Genomic DNA, 6,000 nt, shown 5'->3' on the forward strand with positions numbered 1-6,000 from the left:
GTGGACGTGGATGAATGAATCATGGTTCCACTCACAGAGAGAGGAGCACACGGATATGCAGCTGGAGTAAACTACGGCTGAAATAAAACCGTATGATAGCGGTGGAAGGACAGTTCACATCACTTACTTGAGGAGCACAATGAGACGGTAAAAGTGTTCAAAACGTTTCCTGAAGAAGAGACAAGAAGGTGAGAGATGCTTTGAGTTACTTTCTGAACACAGACTGTTATTAATCCCAGTTTACAACTTTTTCTACCAGCAGTTCTAATACAGTGGGGAACAATTCAGGCTTAGAGAGCAACAATACTGCATCCATAAGGGTCTTAGTATATTTAATTATAGAGTACCTGTTATCACAAGGTAGTACAGTATGACGGGTTGGAAGAATAGGGTGAAGATGTTAATATTTATTAATAATATTTATTGGCTATGTGATGTTTTTTTGTCCTCATACAGTGGTTGCACTCAGATAAACCTACTGTCAGACTCTTCTCATCATACTAATGTGTCCTGCTGGTTGGTCTGGACTCAGGGGGACAGTTTTGAAGAGTTCTCCGTCATGTAATCAGGTTTGACTCTTCCTGAGGTGCGGCTTTACGTCTGTGTGCAGCTTCCTGCTCCGACTCTGGAATAGAAAATACAGATGGGACGTGTCGCCGTGTTTAATTTTTATGTTATATCAGCGTGAGGTTGCGATGCTTATGAGAATATGAGTCTGGTAACGTCTCATCTGGAGGAGGTTCAACCAACACGTTATCCCACAGATACTTGATCAGTTTGGGATCTAGTGAATTTGGAGGCCAGGTCAACTCTTTTTTGAGTTATGTTTGAGTTTTTTGTGTGTTTATGTCAGGCTGCTGCTATCAGGGAGTGTCGTTGCTATGGGGTGGGGGTTAAATTTCCCAATTAAGGGTGAAGGCATGTTTCTCCCTCTGAACGCGTATGTTTCTGATGTCGGCTTCTTTCCTTCCAGTACTTGATTGTGGTCACGTTGTGTCACGTTGCTGTCTGCAGCCTTTGACTCTGCTCTACCACTGTGTGCTAATGCTAATGCTAATGCTAATGCTAGCTGTCCTTCTTTGAACATAAGATGATTCACACACAGGACGTCTCTGCTGGTCATTGAACTTGGTTTGTTTCCGGCTGTTTCTGTTCTTTTCCTCAGAGAATTAAAAGCAGCTACGTCTTAAGTGTCGCCTCTGAACTGAATCAGCTGAAGAGCTTTTAGTTTTTCTGCCCCTCCACATGGAATATCTTTCAATCTGAACACGAAATGTCTGAACTTCTCTCATTTGAGGCCTTTCGCTCTATTCTAAAAGACTGTGATTGTTTTTAAATTGTTACTGAAGTCATCACTCCTGCATTTTATCTGCTAAACAGTTTGCATTTCTGTTTCGATGTTTACTTCACGATTGTTGTTATTTGTGGACTTGTGCCGTCGCCTTTATCGGCCAAATAAACAGTTAAATAAAGGTAAAATAAAAACATGGCAACAATAATCACAAATGATACAGGTGAGGGTGAGTAGGAAGGATATTATTTCTCTTTAGATGCATCCACATGAATGAATTCCAGGTCCAAAAGTTTCCCAGCAGAAGATGTTTAAATGTTAATTACTTCTCCTGTCAGTGGTCATAATGTTACGCCTGATTGGTGTGTGTTATAATTTACACTATTGTGAGGCTTATAGAGATTATTAGTCTGCACAGCCTCATGGCCTGATTTACCAACACTCAGAAGCATTTGAGATTGAATTTGTTGCAACAAAAATGTTGTAAACTGGGAAAAGACCGAGAATTCCTGTGGTTTGTGTTGACTGTGTGCATCTATGTGCATGTGATTGTTCTACAGGTTGAGTAAATCCTGTGCACCCCCCCCCCCCCCCCCCCCCCCCCCCTTCCAGTGTGTTAAGTCACCGCCTACCCTGCATTTTCCCACATTAATATTCAGTGTATATACTGTAGCTCGCGTTAGATAAAACTCCATCTCAGACATGACACACACGGTCCTCAGAATAAATCCCTCCGCGCCCCCGAGCATTAAGACAAGAAGACAGGAGAGGACTCACTCCACTGCAAACAACCAAACACTACGCCATCCTCCGTTTTTTTTTTTTCCTTGAGGACTGGCAGCGGGTCGGATGCTCCGGACGGTCACATTTAGTGCATCAGCTGCTGGGAGGACGCAGGACCTGACAACTGCAGCGTATCGCGATGCAGAGGAGGAGAGTACGGACCTGATTCCCGTGTGAGCTGCAGGCTTCAGACCCTGAGCGGTGTGTGTGTGTGTGTGTGTGTGTGTGTGTGTGCGCGGGGGGGTGCGGGTGGGAGCAGAGCGCAGGGAGGCGGTGCGGTGGCGGACTTTATGCGCACACCTCTGGGCGCCGCTGCCGAAGAGGAGCCGAGGTGCCTCTGCAGCGCCGCAGCGGTTTTTTAGAGGGATACCGTCTCGATACGTGACTCCGAGCCCGAAGCCGTCCCGGATCCGAGAGGGGAGGGGAGAGGGGAGAGGGGGGGTGTGGGCATAGCGCGGCACCCCGCCCGTCTCGCCTCATTTTGGACTGCAGGGATAACGAGCTAAAACCGTGATACCCCCGCGCAGTAACCCACGGAGCAGGTGTTGGTGGCGGCGCCGTCACCCGCTTTCACTCCCACCTCCCTCCCTCCCTCCGTCACCCACATCCCGATCCCGCACCTCTGCGCCAAAGGTAAGCTCTGACACGCTCAGCCGGGGATGGGATGGGATGGGATGGGATGGGGGGGCTGTGTAGGTGTTCATGGCTTCCAGCAGCGGTGATGATGATGAAGATGCTCATAGCAGCTAAGCGGTCATTAAACACCCGCAGCGCCGCCTGCGCGCATCGAGTTTGGGTTTGTGTTGTTGCTTTATTTGCGCTGACAAGGAGGCGGAGGAGGGAGGGAGGGAGGGAGGGGGGGATTGATCGATGCCGCTTCGATGCATGCGTCTTCTGGAAGAGGTGCATGAAAAGGAAAAATGACGTAGGGAATCCCCACAGTAATCCAATAGGGCGCAGCGATGACAGCGGTGCGGCTCCTGCGCGGCCCTGCTCGCCTCGGTCATGTGCGCAGAGCGGACGCGCACGGATTCACTCGGAATGATTAAACTTGGGAGACAAACTGTTATGTAACGGGATTTTGCTGACGCGATTGTGCCGTGAGCAGAGGGGGTTACCTTCACGTCTGTTCCGCTCAGCCGGCAGCGTGTTTACAATCGCGTGATGATCGGTGATCAGCCGCTAGTGAAGCGCGCGCGGGCACCTGCGAACCTGTGATCCGATCATGTCGTGGTCATAATTGACATTGGCCGCTGAAGGGGCCTCTAGTGTCTCTGCTAACATCTCCTCTGAGACCTATACATATCTATATATATATATACATCTGTACACTGCCTGGGTAAAAAAAAATAGGTAGGAGCCTCCTTTTGGATAATTAGTGCATGGGTGGCAACAAGTTATTTAACCACAAATGATGCAACAATGAGTAGCTTCTCATTTCTTCTCATGTTGGTTTGAGAAGGGTCAAATCATTGGCTGCATCAGGCAGAGAAACATGACAAGGAGACTGAAGCAGAAACTACTAAAACTGGGTTAAGAACCGTCCAACGCTGCATTATTAAAAACTGGAAAGATATAGTGGGGAACCATCGTCTCCCAGGAAGAAAAGCAGCAGAAGGACTCAGGACTATGTTTGATAGTGAAAGGAAGAGCTTTTCTACTCAGACAATGTGAAGGGAACTGAAGGGACTGGGACTGAACAGCTGTGGAGCCTTAAGAAAACCACTAATCAGTGAGGACAACCAGGAAAAAAACAGACTGGACTCTGGAGACGTGGAAGAAGGTCATGTGGTCTGAAGAGTCCAGACTGACCCTGTTCCAGAGCGATGGGGCATCAGGGTAAGAAGAGAGGTCCTAGTGCTAGTGTCTACTGTACCAGCCGGGGGGGGGGTCAGTGCTATGATCTAGTGTTGCTGCGGTTGCTCAGGTCCAGGTTCAGCAACATCCTTCCCAAAGAATTAGGTCAGCTGACTCCCTGAATATACTTCCAGGGTTTGGTGGAAACATACTCAGCCTCCTTTATCTGAGATAAATTCAGATCATTTGACAGAGTTTGACACGAGTGGACAGATTACGTAGAGAAGCTTTAATGTCATTTCCAGGTGGGAGAGACTGATGAGTGAATGGGGAAAGTCTTAAACACTTCTTTATATTTGATATTAGATTTAAAAAAAAAAAAGGTATATATATATATATATATTTTAGGTCTGTGAAGGTTCTCAGTCATCCGGGTCATGTTATATCCAGAGAAATAAAAGGCAGCTGGACTTGTAGTTTGTTGAGAAGATGTTTCATCCAAGTATCTTCTATTAGATTAGATTCTGTGGTTATAATCCATCAGAAACTTGTTTCTATTAATGACCAGAAACTGGTACACAATGTCCACATTTTATGTTTTTTAACTGCGTTTTGGATAATTTATAGGTAAAAATAGTCAGAATATTGGCACTTAAGTCTTTGTTGTATCTACTAATACTTCCTGCACACACACTGCAGCAATATTTCTATGCAGCACCTTTGCACAACCTTAATTCATCAGCTTTTTGTCTCTTAATAGAAGAAGTGCATTGGATTAAGACACGATGAGAACGGTGAGAAATCACGCAGGGAGAAGAGAAGCCGGTTAGAAAACATGATGTTTGCTTTGGTCTGCACCGCAAATATGCAAAAAAACACTACTTATAACAAGAGTTTATTTCTCCTTTGGCCTGTGTTGCACAGCGCACACATGGAAGTGACCACAGTGGCTCATTAAAGGCGTGTGGAGGGTCACCATGGCGACCCCTCACAAGATCAGCCGTCCCCTTCGTCCCCCGAGGCCGAGCAAACATCGGCGTTAGAAAAGAAAATGAATACGTCTCCTTTCATAGATGTTATGATGATAGATGTGGTAGACGCCCTTAATTAATAGCCTTTAATTAAGTGGCTCTTACAGCAGACGTACGGGATAAAATCGACTAATAACGGCGATGACTCAGTACTGTTTCGGCGTCCGAGCAGATCATGACATCAGGAACTCAGCCTTCGTCTTCATTTATTATCACAGCATCAGAAGTTTGGGTCCATTTGGCAAACGTGGATCAACAGGGTTTAAATATTCCGTCTGACACGTTCAAGGCCGTTTATTTAGTTAGTGGAGAAACGTTTAAGTATTATAACGAGAGTAAACCTCGGGTTAAAAGCAGATTAGCCGCAGGATTTCTGACCTCACATCTGCTCGTAGCGTGTCTCTGTTTACACACGGCAGCAGCATCATTTCAGACAACGACGACCTCAGTTCACCTGATTCATCAGCCGGAGCTGGAGCGGAAGTTAAGGCTGCTGAATGTGATTGTTGAGTGTGGTGAATGGTGAGTGATGTACACATATCACTGCTCAGTCTGACTGTATTGTGTAGAAACGTGTTGTCACTCTGCAGTACGTTGACACTGAGGCACGTTTTTATATTTGTACTTGTGTAAACAGCTCTAGAAGTTTTTCTGGATGTTGGTCTTGAACTTTGCACTTACATTGAAAATGAAGTTTAACATGAATGCAAAGTAAAAATGGCCACAGAATGAGTAGAGACGAAAGCCACGTTCCCGTTTCTAGTGAGGTCAGCATTTTAAACGTGGAGAGGCCGATATCGATCAGCGCCTCTGCCTCAGACTCCATATTTGACTCATGTAGGGATCCCTCCCGCGGAGTGACTCATCCCGTACGTACTCCCAGGGCCATGCGTTCACAGAAACACCCCGAACGGGACGGGGCGGCGCTTTTTCTGGAAAGTATTGACACCAACGTGGGAACCTGTGTTCTCTCAGGATGAGTCATGAAGCTGCAGTGACTTGTAGGCAGGAGGACCAGTCTGTAGGTTCACGGCTCAGTGGGGTTTGTATTTTATAGCAGCCGCGTATTTTCTCCCTCTCGTAGGTTTAGACTTTTAG

At 46.5% G+C, this 6,000-nt stretch overlaps 1 protein-coding gene across 4 annotated transcripts in view; it reads left to right on the forward strand.

Annotated features, from left to right (window-relative positions):
• Positions 1–2,010: 2,010 nt before the first annotated feature.
• Positions 2,011–6,000, forward strand: part of hecw2a (HECT, C2 and WW domain containing E3 ubiquitin protein ligase 2a) — a 44,294-nt gene continuing 40,304 nt past the window's right edge. For 2 of the 4 annotated variants that reach the window (XM_047601571.1, XM_047601573.1), the window contains exon 1: positions 2,011–2,707. The gene's annotated coding sequence lies outside the window, so the exon portion shown is untranslated. The remainder of the gene's footprint in view (positions 2,708–6,000) is intronic. The other 2 variants (XM_047601574.1, XM_047601572.1) reach the window with 2 other exon arrangements.

The sequence above is a fragment of the Mugil cephalus genome, chromosome 12 (assembly GCF_022458985.1).
Source record: "Mugil cephalus isolate CIBA_MC_2020 chromosome 12, CIBA_Mcephalus_1.1, whole genome shotgun sequence".
NCBI lineage: Eukaryota > Metazoa > Chordata > Actinopteri > Mugiliformes > Mugilidae > Mugil > Mugil cephalus.